A 12,954-nucleotide genomic window follows, 5' to 3' on the forward strand; every position below is an offset into this window, starting at 1 on the left:
GAGCGGCATTCCCGCCTCACGCCATCGCCATCCGGCAGGGCCACGCCGGCACGGCACCGTCGCCACAGCCACGGCTGCGGCTGGGCTGGGCCCTGGGAGGTGACCTCGGTGAAGTCACCCCCGACTGCCCCGTCTGCCCTCCGCAGCGCAGTGACGCGGGCTGTGGTGGTGAGTGATGGCCGCAGGTGACAACGGCCGCCGTGACTCTAAGGAGGCTTTTGACACCTTCTCCCACAATCCTCATATCCCAGGCAGGGTGTTATGGTTTGGAGGGCTGGACAACCGGGTGGGTAAAAAACAGGTTGGAGGGTTGGGCTCAGAGGGTGGTGGTTCATGAGCTGTGCTCTGCCTGGAGGCAGGTGACAAGTGGAGCACCACAGGGACCAGCCCCGGGACCTCTCCTGCTTAACATCTTCAGCAATGAGCCAGTGCTCGTCACGGTTACAAATGACACCAGCCTGGGGAGGGGGAAGCAGCTGATGCGCTCGAGGGCAGGACTGCACCCCAAGGGCCTCTGGCAGGCGGGAGGAATGGGCCGACAGGAACTGCATGAAACTCAGCAAGGACAAATGCCAAGTCCTGCTCTGGGAAGCAAAGCACCAACAGCACAGGCCGGGACCACCAGGCTGGGGAAGCAGCTCCGGGGAAAATGTCCTGGGGGTCTGGGTGGGCAGCGAGCAGGACATGAGCCACAGTGCACCCTGGCAGCAAGGAGAGCCCAGCAGCACCCTGGCCTGTGTGAACAGGGGCACAGCCAGGAGGTCAAGGGCAGGGCTTATCCTCCCCTCCACTCAGCCCTTACTAAATCACATCGAGACACCACATCTAGTTTTGGGCCCCCACTACAGGAAAGACCTTGACAAACTGCAGCGAGTTCAGGGGGGGCCACTGAGCCGGTCAGGGGCTGGAGCACCTGCCCTGTGAGGAGCTGCTGAGGGACCGGGGCTTGCTCAGCCTTCAGGAGAGAGGGCTGCAGACCTAACAGCAAGCTGCCAACACCGACGGGGAGCTTATCAAGGAAACGGAGCCAGGCTCTTCACAGTGGTGCACGACAGGAGAACAAGAGACCGCAGGCATCGGCTGAAATGATAATGTCAGGCTGGATACAGGGGAAAGATTTTTCCCTGTGAGGACCGTCCAGTATTGGAGCAGGTTGCTGAGAGAGGCGGTGCAGCCTCCATCCTTGGAGGTTTTCAAGACGCTACTGGATGAGGCTGTGAGCAGCCTTGTCTGACCCCACAGCTGCCCTTGCTTCCAGCAGGAGGTTGGACCAGAGACTCCCGGGGTCCCCGGCCGGCGCGGCCACCCCCCAGCTCTGCTCCCCCTCCCAGGTCACGCTTCGGGCTGGATTGGGGCCCCCCCAGTGGCCCCCTGGGACCAGCTGCCAGGACAGGAGGGACCAACACCGAGGTCCTGGGGCCGTGCCAGTGCTGGCCGGGCCACGGTGACGGGAGGGCGCAAGCAGCCCCACCGAGTGGTTGGGCCGGGGCAGGGGGTGGCAGGAGGTGGCCAGCCCGGGCACAGCTCCCGCGTGGGACGTCGTCCTGCACCACCCACCTCCGCGCCGCCTGGCACGGCCGGCACCAGCCCAGCAACAAAGGGCCCAGTGACAGGGCCAGCGGAGGGCCTGCTCGGCGGGGACACGGCCACGGGCCAGCCCTGGGGCAGCGCATGTGGCTGCCGTGGCGGCAGTGCCAGGTGCTGCGGCGCAGCCACGAAGCTGCGGCATGGAGGTGGCAGGCAGGGAGCTGTGGCCGCGGGGCCCCCGGGCAGCGGGGCCAGCACCGCGCTGTGCCATGCCCGCCGGAGGCAGCCAGCTGCCGCTACGGCCTCGTGCACCGGCAGCGTGGGGCAGGGGACAGGCCCAGAGTGTGGGCACCGCGCCAGGAGCAGGAGGCCGGGGAGGTCCTCAGCATTTATTATCACAACAAACCAGACGGGAGCAGGGATGCGGGGAAGGATAAAACTGGAGCCCAGCCCAGCAGCCCCTCAGCTGGGGGGGGGTCCGCGCCCCTTCCCACCCGCCAGGCGCTGGAGGAAGCCGAGCAGGGCAGAGCCCTCGGGGGGGGCGGCCGGGGGCGGCGGGGGGCCCTCCGGCCCCCTCTGGGCCCCCCGCCGCTGGAAGAGGCCGGCCAGGCTGAAGGAGGACGCGGGGCTGGCGGGGGCCGGGGCCGGGGCTGCGGCCGCGGGGGGCGGCTCGGGCAGGCCGGGCTCGGGAAGCCCCCCCCGCCCACCGGCCGGGGCGCCCGGGGAGGGCTGCTCACAGCCCCCCGCCTCGGGCAGGGCTGGCAGCGCCGGGGCCGCGTGCCGCCGCAGCGGGGCCGGGGGGGCTCCGGGCGGCCGGGCGGGGCCCTGCAGGGCTGGGGGCGGGGGGGGGCTGCCGCAGCCCGGGGCGGCCGGGCAGGGATCGGAGCGGGGGCACGGGGAGCGGAGGCTGTGCCGGCCGGGCTGGGGCGTGCGCGGGAAGGCGCTGTCCAGCCCCGCGGCGCGGGGGGCCGCGTCCCGCGTGGAGCACGTGGCGACGGAGCGACGCTTCAGCCGCTCCCCCTCCAGCTGCTGCCGCCGGCGCCGCGCCTGCTCCCGCACCCGGTTCTCCTGCGGGGCAGGGGCGGGGCGGGTCGGGGCCGGCCGGGGGCACGGGCAGGCCGGGCCGGCTCCGGCCCCGGGCGCGGCGGCGGGGGGGGGGGGCGGGCGCGGTGGCCGGTTACCTGCGCGGCGGCGAGGAGCCGGCCCGCGAAGCCGTGCAGGACGGCGCACAGCTCCCGCAGCCCGCCGGGCGCCGCGTCCTCGCAGAAGAAGTCGAGCGCGGCGGCCGCGGCGCGGTGCATCCGGTCCAGCGCGTCCCGCGCCCCGCGCAGCTCCTCCTCGGCCGCGCGCAGGAACGGCCGCAGCTGCGGCCCCAGCGCCTCCGCGCCCAGCGCCCGCGCCCCCGCCAGCCGCCCCGCCAGCCGCCGCAGCTCCCCCTCCACCTCCGCCGCCTCGATCCTGCAGAGATGCGTGGGTCGCCCACCGCTCCGCTCCGCGCCGCTCCGCCCCCGCAGCCGGGACCCCTCCTGCCCCTCCGCTCCCACCCCCTCCCCGCGGGGCAGGGTCCCCGCTCGGCCCTGGGACACGGGGATGCCCTTACCGCGAGGCCGGGCCGACGTGCTGCAGCTTGGCGGGGAAGTCCAGCAGGCTCTTCTCCACCCTGGCCGCCTCCTGCAGGTGAGAGGGGCAGCCAGCAGCCCCCGCCGGACCGCGGGGCGTCCCCGGGGCCCCGGCAGAGCCGCCCGCACGGCGGAGCCGGAGCTCGGGGGAACGGCAGAGGCGGCTCCCTGCTGCCTGGCGGGGCTGGGGGCCAGCCCAGGGCGCGCGTCCCTGGGCAGACGGGCTGCCAGCTCGCTGCGGGAGTGACTTGAACCCACACCCGCAGCCGAACGCCCAGGAAGGACAAAAGCGTCCTCGAAGGCACACGGGGCTTTGGGGGGGGTGGGGGCTACGGCAGCGGTGACAGGAGCGTCCAGACCTGGCCGAGGAGGGACGAGCCAGTGCCGAGGGGCAGGAGGGAGAGGAGGCGGCAGCGCCAGCTCTCCGCAGGCAGAAGTGCAGCTGCCGCCGGGCAGAGCAGGGACAAGCACGGGAAAAACTGCACCGGAGCTCGTCTGCGGGGAAAAAAACAGCCTCCCCCGCACGCAGGCCGGGCGCATCCCTGCCGGGGCGGCGCGGGCAGCGACCTTGCACGGGACAGGGGAGGGAGCTGGGCCTCCCCGGGGACATGCAGGTGGCCCGCAGCCACGGGGACGCCCCGGCGAGCCCCACTCCGGCCGCACGCCCCGCGGCTCCCGGGCAGTGGGAGGCAGCCGGGGATGGCCGGGCAAGTGGCACGCCAGTGGCAGGGAACAGGCGCGTGTGGCCGGGCTGGCCCAGGGCCTTCAGCGGCGGGTGGGCAGCGGAGCTGCCGCAGAGCCCGGCGCGTCCCAGGGCAGCGCGGCTCGACCGGGCCACGCTCCCTGTGCGGGCTGGCGGCCGCGGCCCAGGACGGAGCCAGGCACCCGCGTGCCAGCCGCTGCCCAGAGAAGGGCCACGGGGCCGGCGGGTGCTGCCATGGGGACGCTGGGCAGGGGACCAGGACGAGGCCCTGCCCATCGCAGCCACGTCTGGCGCAGCCCCGAGGGCCAGGGAGAGGAGCGAGGGGGTGCACAGGGACCACCCATCAGGGAAAAAGCCCGCTCCAGGCACAGACCCAACGCTCTGCCAAGAACGAGTTCCGCCTACCCCCCCCCCCCCCAGTAAATCGGCCCCGGCCCCCAGCAGTGCGAGGAGGCCAGATGCCCCACGGCCCCACCGGTGCTCACCATGGCCACGAAGTGCAGCAGGTCCATGCCCGGCTCGTTGGCCTTGGTGTCGGGCAGCTTCAGCAGCGAGGCGAGGCGGAAGCCGGCAGCGCTGCCGGCGTAGCCCCCCTGGGAGCAGAGCGGGGGAGTCGCCACGGCCCCACTGCGCTGGGGGGAGCAGGGGGCGGGCGGTAGGCCCCCCGCGCCACGGGCTCACCGAGTTCAGGTGGTTGCCGGCACTCAGGATGAGGTGGAGGATGGTGTGCAGCTCCTCGCACTCCAGCAGCTCTGGGGAACGGCCGAGGGGTGAGCGGGGGCAGGGACGGTCGTGTGTCGTCCCCCCCGCGATCCCGGCACACCCCACGGTGCCGCTCACCGACAGCGGCGTCCGTCAGGGTCTGGATGGAGCCGCGCAGGGCGCTGAGCCGGGGGAAGAAGTCCTCCTTCAGCACCAGCAGCTCCAGGCGCTGGGCATAGCTGGGGGCAAGCGCGGGGTGAGCGGGTGGGGGCGCGGGACTTCCCCGCGCACGGGACCCCACCGGTGCATGGGACCCCCGGCTCCCACCTAGGCACCTCCGTCAGCAGCAGCATGAAGAGCTCGGGGTCGGCGAGCTGGCAGGGGCTGCCGGGGAAGGAGCGCAGCCGGGCCACCTGCGGGCAGAGAGGGGCGTCAGGGGGGGGCCGCCGGGGCTCCCCCCCACCCCAGACCTCACCTCTGCGGCGCCAGGCAGCATCCGGGAGAGCTCCAGCAGCTTCTCTGCCCCGTAGGGTGCCCCGACGCCCTCCTGGATGTCCCGCACGATCTGGCGGACAGGCCTGGGGGGACGCATCAGGCACGGGTGACCCCCTGGCCCGGCCACGTGCGCAGCGCTCTGTCCCCCCCGACGGGGTAACACCCCCGCCGGCGGCCAACAGACCCCCCCGCCCAGGGGGCCAGACACCCACCTGACGCCCTGAAGCAGGCATGGTGGGGGGCAGGGACCCCCCCACGTCCGTGCCTGGGTGTACAGGGCAGCAGGAGCCCCTGTTCCCCACCCGTGGGCGGGACCCCCGGGCGGGGGGGGGGGAGCAGGTACCCGCAATGTCCCCCACGCCGGGACCCCCGGAGACAAGGTCTCATTCTGCCCCGCCATGGACAGGACCCGGGGGGGACATGGCTATCTCCCCCCTCCCCTCCGTGTGCGGGACCCGGGCTGTCAGTCCCCCGGCGGGTGCAGGTTGCCGGGGGGGCTGTCTCCCTGGGGGCGTGGGACAGTGTCCCGGGGGGTGTCCCGGGGGCAGCTCCGCTCACCGCTTGACCTGCTTGAGGAAGACGCCGAGGGCGAGGCTCCGCTTGGGGTCCAGCAGCGTGGCCTGGGGGGGCACGGGGCGGTCAGGGCGGTCGGGCACCGCGGGGGGGGACCCCGGCCGGGAGGGGTCTCACCGCGGGCGGCGGGCGCTGCCCCGCGGCGGCCCCGCGGGGTTCTCGGAAGAGCAGCCGGAGGCGCGGCAGGTCCAGCGGCGGCGGGGCGGCCCGCGGAGCCCAGACCGACCGGCGGCCGCGCACCCGCGCCGCGGGCACCGGCTCCCAGTGCAGCGCCCGCAGCCGCCCGCCCTGCGCGGCCGCCGGCGGAGAGGGCAGCGCCGGGGGGGGCGGCGGCGGCGGCGGCGGCGCGGGGCGGCGCGGGGAGCCCATGGCCGGGACGGGACGGGGCGGGGGGCTCCGGCCGCCCCGCGGCTTTTGCGGCTCGTCTCGGCCCGCCCCGGCCCCGCCCCGGTCCCGGCCCCGTCCCGCCCCGGGCTGGCGGCGGAGGGGAGCGCCCGGGCCGCGGTGCAGCCGGGAAGCCGGGGGGAACCAGCCCCGGGTGCCCAGCCCGGTGCCCGGCCCCGGAGCGGCGCTGCCCAGCCCGGTGCCTTCCTCGGGGCTGCAGCACCCGCCTGGAGCCGCGCCCGGGGAAGGGGAACCCGGCCCCGCTGCAGGTGCCCGCCCGCGGCCAGCGGCTGCCCCGTGCCGAGCGGCTGCCCCGTGCCCAGCGGCTGCCCCGCGGCCAGCGGCTGCCAGGTGCCCGCCCGCGGCCAGCGGCTGCCTCCAAGCCCGGCCGAGCCCCCGGTGCTGCCAGCGGGACTGTGGTGACGGGCAGCGCCGAGACCCCCGGAAGCGGCAGACGTCCCGTCCGTCCCCGAGGAACGAGCCCTGCCGAGCCCCCTCTCCTGGGATCACTCCCCAGCATCTTCCCTCTTCACTTCCCAGGCTGGAGCGGAATTGCCCCAGCAGCCGGGTACCGATTCCTGCCGGTGCTTTGGGAAGGTGAGAACTGCTGCGGGGTATCAGAGCAAAGGCCCGTCGCCCCGGGACTCTGTCGGCAAACGGCAGCAGATGCCCAGGGAAGACTCTAGGACGAGCAGGAGTCTACCCCGAGTCCTCTCCCGCCCTTCTGAGCCGGGGCAGGGGCGTCTGCAGCACCTCGAATGCATTTTCTCCTGGGCATTTGCCCAGTTCCCTTTTCAAGCCCCGGCATCCCGCAGCAAGGTGCCGCGCCGCTGTGATGGGCTCTTTGAAGCACCAGCCGATTGTCTAAACCTGGCGCCTGGCCATGTCACAGGACGGCCCTGTGAAGGGAATGAGACACGGACTCCGGTGCTGATGGTAGGGGGAGACCTTTATTTACCTGACAACACTCCTTTTATACTTATCCCGACGGGTTCACGCGAAGCACGCGCAATGCACGCGCTTATTCTATCCATCTGATTGGCTCTGTAACTTTTATCACGCAGCATTTCATTGGCTTATAGTTATCTTGTTGTTCCTTCTTTTGCAATCTTTTGTTCCTTCTTCTGCTTTCCTTGTTCCCCTTCTTCCTCTTGGTCCCTCGCCCATTATCTTAGTTCAGAGACGTGTTTATTAAGTCAAGGTCATCGGCATACTGATCTCCTACATTTCCCCCTTTTTTTGTTTCTATGAGCCCGACTGATTGCATCGATTTACTTACCATTTTTTGCAAGCATTGCAACAAACACGGCAAAATAATTAACAAAACAAAAATCACGATCAATATGATGATAGCTACTTTGATTAATTTCTTCAGCCAACCTTCCATACCTAAGCTGGTCAACCATGATTCAAACCCAATTGAACTGGTCTTTAGCTTGTCTGTGAGGTCTTGTAGAGACTTAATTTGCTGATAGATAGTTTGGGAGTGGTCAGACAGATTCATACAACACATGCTTTCAAACTCTTCACACCCGTGGCCTTGGACTAAAAGTAGAAAATCGATAGCGGCTCTATTCTGTAGAGTGGCATGTCTTATAGAATCCACATCTGTTAAAAGTGCGCTAAGCGCTGCAGACGTAGCATTATTTTGTTTCGCAAGCCAACAACCTAACTTATTCAAAGTGGTTAATGCTTGTGCTGTGGCAACGCCAGGTGCTAAAAAAGAAGTCAACATGGTTTTGTCAGCCTGCCAAAAATCAAGTTCGTCATTGCACCCATCTTGATATTTGTGAATTTCACGTTTCTGTTTTCTTAAGATACGGGATATATTGAATATCATGGATGTATTTGGTGTTAGCAAGGTAAGGCGTCCTAGGGTACAAGGCCCTCCAGATATATGAGAAGAGATACCTTGCCATGCTCTATCGCCACAAATTAAAAAAATTCCTGCAGGCAGCAGGAGCGGAGCATTGGTGGATTTTGAAATGTTCGGTGAAGTATAATTGCACCACATTGACCCGTTCTGATAAACAGCTAAACTTGCTGTAACGTTCCTCTTTAATGTTTTATTCGTTCCTGTATAATTGAACTGCAAGCATGCAGTGGCAGTGACATACCCCAAGATGTTTAAATCTTGCGGTTCTAGGTCAGTCTGCAGCCCGTGTGACATCCACCCATCTCATTGGTCCATTGCTCCGGTTCCATTATTTATCTGTAAAAAAATACTGACACTTGGCACGGTACGGTTGACCAATCCTTCGTATTCTAGACTACGTAATGGGATGCTGACTAAACAAGTGGTAAAGGGGTTTCCAGCACTCGCCATGGATAGGCACACGTGCTCCTGCCCTGTCATGTTGGCGAGCGTTACCCATATGTTGTTTCGGGGTTGGACGGAGACCCATGGCTCGCTGAGTCCGATGATGATGCTGAGGAGGATGATGCTTCTAACCAAGGTCGAACTCCCCGTGCTGGTACCCATCGGGGCCCTTGACCTGTGGAGACACAAGCGTATCCTCGACCCCAGGTTATTAGTTGATACGGTCCCTCCCAGCACCCTGTATTTAGATTTTTCATCATCACCATTGCTTTTTCCCGCAATATTGGTGTTAACCCTGATTCCATTGCCTTATAATGCTTAACTATAGGTGGAATATCTTCATGTTGAAAAGGTAACGATAGATGGTTCATTACATACAGAGCCTTCCCCAACCTGTTTTGCGGTGATTCCTGAGCTTCCCCCTTTTTTTGTTTTTGTAAAAGAGTTTTCAAGGTGCGGTGTGTGCGCTCTATTATAGCTTGTCCTGTGGGGGAATGGGGTATGCCTGTCTTATGGTTGATGCCCTGTGTGTGGAAAAACCTATGCATTGTGTGACTAATGTATGCAGGGACATTGTCGGTTTTTATCTCCCTCGGAACACCGAGCGCCACAAAAGCACCATGGAAGTGGCCTTGGACACGTTGACTGTTTTCGCCCGTCATTGCGGTAGCTCATACCGCATGGGAGTAGGTATCGATGGACACGTGAACATATTTCTGTCGACCAAACTCAGGTATATGTGTCACATCGGTTTGCCAGAGTTGAAGGGAAAATAAACCTCTAGGGCTTGTCATAAAAGACGGTCCAGATGGTTGTTGTTGACAGTCTGGGCACGTTTGAACTATGAGTTTTGCATCCCCCACAGATATCGCAAATTGCTTTGTTAAAACTTTGGCAGATTGGTGGAAAAATTGGTGTGACAACTGAGCTTGGGTAAGTGTGTGCGGTACAGGAGTGTGTAATGCCATATTTGTTAGGTAGTCAGCTTGTGCATTTCCTTCTGTCAAAAACCCTGGTAAGTTTGTGTGGCTTCTAATGTGAATCACAGAATAGGGATGTCTTCTCTGCTCTGTTAAAAATAATAATTCCTTAAATTTTAGAAACAGAGCTTCTTTTGGTACATGTTTTAACTGCGCTCTTTCAATGTGCTGGACTACCCCAACAGCATACTGCGAGTCTGATACAATATTTAAAGGAGTTAAAGGCCATTTTTGAAAGGCCATAGTAATGGCGTGCAACTCAACTAACTGAGGTGAACCCTCAATTCGTTCTATTTGATGTTGCCATTGACCTTTTTCTTTCCATGTAATTACCGCTTTTACTGTCTTCCCTGACCCATCAGTAAATACTGTGGTGCCCATAACAGGTTGCCACTGATATAGTGGCTTATTTTCGATGTTTACATTATTATAAAAGGTAAACATTTTATGAGGGGGGTGATGAGTATCTATTTGCCTATCAAACCCTGCTAAAACCATTTGAAGTTCTAGGCTATTTTGCAAACACCAATTTAGGTAAATTTTTACAACCGGAAGAATAATAAGTCCAGGTTCCTCCCCAGTCATTTTGACAATTCATTCTCTGCCTCTTTTGATTAGGGCAGCAAACAGCTCAATGCGAGTAACAAGAGTCTTTGTAGGTTGATACGGCAAAAACACCCATTCTAACAGTATAAGGGGGTCTCTTTCCTGGGTCTCCCATTGTCCAATAATTGCTAAAGGTTGTTGTTCTTGATTACAAATGTATAACTGCACGGGTAGATTTTCAACTCGTCGGTGACATTGCTGCAGGGAGAGTCTTTCATTCACTGTTCTCAGTGCATCTTTCACCGCTGTGGTCCATTGTCGAGGAGCATTAAGATCAGTGTGCCCTTTTAATAACTCGAACAACGGTGCTAACGTTTCATTGTCTATACCACATTGTGTTCTGATCCAATTTATATTGCCCAATAGTCTTTGTACGTCAGTCAATGTTTTGATGTCTGTAGAAATGGCCACATTCTGAGGTTGAATGGTTTGTTGTAATATTTTCCACCCAAGATATTTCCAAGGTGCCTCCATTTGGATCTTTTCAGGCGCAATCTGGAGGCCTCGGTTTTGCAACGCGCTCCTTAAAACAGGTAACGCCTCTTGCACTTGGTTGTTCGTAGGGCTAGCAAGCAAAATATCATCCATACAATGATAAATATACATTCCTGGAAATCTGAGTCGCACAGGGCGTATGGCTTCGGCCACATATACCTGACAGATTGTTGGAGAGTTTTTCATACCTTGAGGTAGGACAGTCCAATGATACCTATCCATTGGTTCACCTCGATTTACCTTAGGCACTGAAAATGCAAAATGAGGCGCATCTGCAGGGTGCAAGGGGATTGTAAAAAAGCAGTCTTTCAAGTCTATATAACTACTATGTTCCAATTTCGGGGTATCATGGTCGGTGAAGGTAATCCAGGCTGGAGTGACTCAATTTCTTCCATTACTTACTTTATTTGTCTTAAATCATGCAACAGTCACCATTTTTCACTTTTCTTTTTGATAATAAATACCGGAGAATTCCAGGGACTGGTCGTAGGTGTGATGTGCCCCTGTTTGAGTTGCTTTGTGACTAACTCTTGAAGTGCAGTGACCTTTTCTCTGGGGAGCGGCCATTGATCTACCCAAATGGGCGTTTTCTTTTTCCAGGTTAGTTTCATTGTTGGTCGCTCATCAATGGCCGCTACCGAAAATTTTCGGGGCAGTTCAGGGTAAAACCGCCTTGTGCCATCACGTCCCTCCCCAATAGACTCATGGGTAAATTAGTTATGTACGGGCGTACAGTGAACGTGGATCCTTCTTGAGTTTTAATGCTAAGCGAGTTAATACTTTGAAAGGTATGTGAAGTGCCACCAATGCTAACTAAGCCTTCTGTGGGGGTGGCCAGTGGCCAACTGCGCGGCCAATCTTTCAAGGCTAGCACAGTAACATCCGCCCCTGTGTCTATGAGAACCAGCAGTTGAACACAAGCAGGGCTTGTGTGGGGATTATACAGCGTCACGGTAAGCATAGGCCTAGTGGTGGCAATCTGCATGGCCCAAAAAATTGCAGGAGGACCGGTTGATCCAAACCCTGCGTCACATCGTTCACAGTTTTCAGCCTGTGGAACTATGGCCTTAAACAGGATGAGCTGGGCAATTCTAGTTTTTCTGGGTATAAACACTGGAGGAGAGGGGGTCCAGACCATGGCTTGAATCTGTCCTGTAACATCAGCGTCAATAACCCCGGGCAAAACGAACAGGCCCGTCAAGGTGGTGCTAGATCTGCCCAACAAAAGTGCGCTATACCCTTGCCCTAAGGGCCCCTTTACATTCAGTGGAATCTTTTGAACATGGGGTCCCCAAAGGGTAAAATCCGTTACTGTGGCGACATCCAGTCCGGCGCTCCCTTGGGTCCTGGCGGAGAGGGTGTCCATGGTGACGACGTCTGTGGTGTTGTTGTCGCGGCAGCCGATGCCGAACTTCCGGCCATCATTGCCTTTGGTCAGAAGTCCGGCGTGGACCGCCCTCCTGGCCCCAGGGGCGGCGGAACTTGTGTCATCGTGCGTCCCCGCCTCGCGCTCCGCCTCCCATTTCCCTGCTGCGTTGGCAGAGGTTGTCCTTCCGCGTTGCATTTTGAACGACACTGGTTGGCCCAGTGCCATCCCTTTCCGCATCGTGGACATAAGGTAGGAGGATTAGAACCAGTGCCCTGGCCAACAGCTGACCTTTGCTGTGGCCAGTCAGCAGCTAGATGCCCTATGGTATGGCACCGATAGCATCGCTTGTCTCCAATAACCCCCCGCCCGATACTGAGGGCAGCGGCAAACGCTCTGGCCAACACAGCAGTGTGATGTTCAATAGATCCAACTCGATTGCACGCTTCGATCATCTGTACTAACGTAGAGTTTACAGGCATCGCTTGCAATAACTTTTTGTAGTCCATATTTGCATTTTCCACTGCCAATTTCAGTATTAGGGCTTCCTTCGCCTCACGATTCTCAATTTGTTTATCTAGCGCATCCCTCAGTCTATCAATGAATTGCATATATGGTTCTTGGAGCCCCTGTTGTATACTAGTAAATGATTGTTCTGGCTTTCCAACTTCAGGCAACTGCAGCATAGCCTGCAAAGCTAATGCCGCGGACTGTCGGAGAACATTCGGATCTCATCTAGCTTGCAATCGAGGATCCAGCAAAGGGTCGGTGCCCATCAACTGGGGAATTCCCGCCCCGGCAAGGGGATCGCCATCTTGCCGCCCAAGATTACTCAGGGCTGCCACCTCGCAGGATTCTCTCCATTTTTGCTCCCAAAGCAATCGCTGGGTTGGTGTTAAACTCATTGCGGCCACTTGCCGCGAGTCATACGGGGTTAGCAAATGTCCTGTCATAACATTCTCTAACAATGACTGAGTGGCGCGTTTAAGCCGTACACAGTGACAGTCTTTCTCAATTCCTTAATTAGGTCCCACTGGAAGGGGGTCCACTCATTCGGTCTATTGTCTTGTACGCACACCGGAAACACAAACCCCGCAGCTTCTCCATCCTTCAGTGCCTCCCTACGGAGTCGCTCCCACTGATCTCGGGGGTCGAAAGTCTGTTCTGCTATTGCCGTGGGTTGT

This window comes from Mycteria americana, chromosome 1 (genome assembly GCF_035582795.1).
Source record: "Mycteria americana isolate JAX WOST 10 ecotype Jacksonville Zoo and Gardens chromosome 1, USCA_MyAme_1.0, whole genome shotgun sequence".
NCBI lineage: Eukaryota > Metazoa > Chordata > Aves > Ciconiiformes > Ciconiidae > Mycteria > Mycteria americana.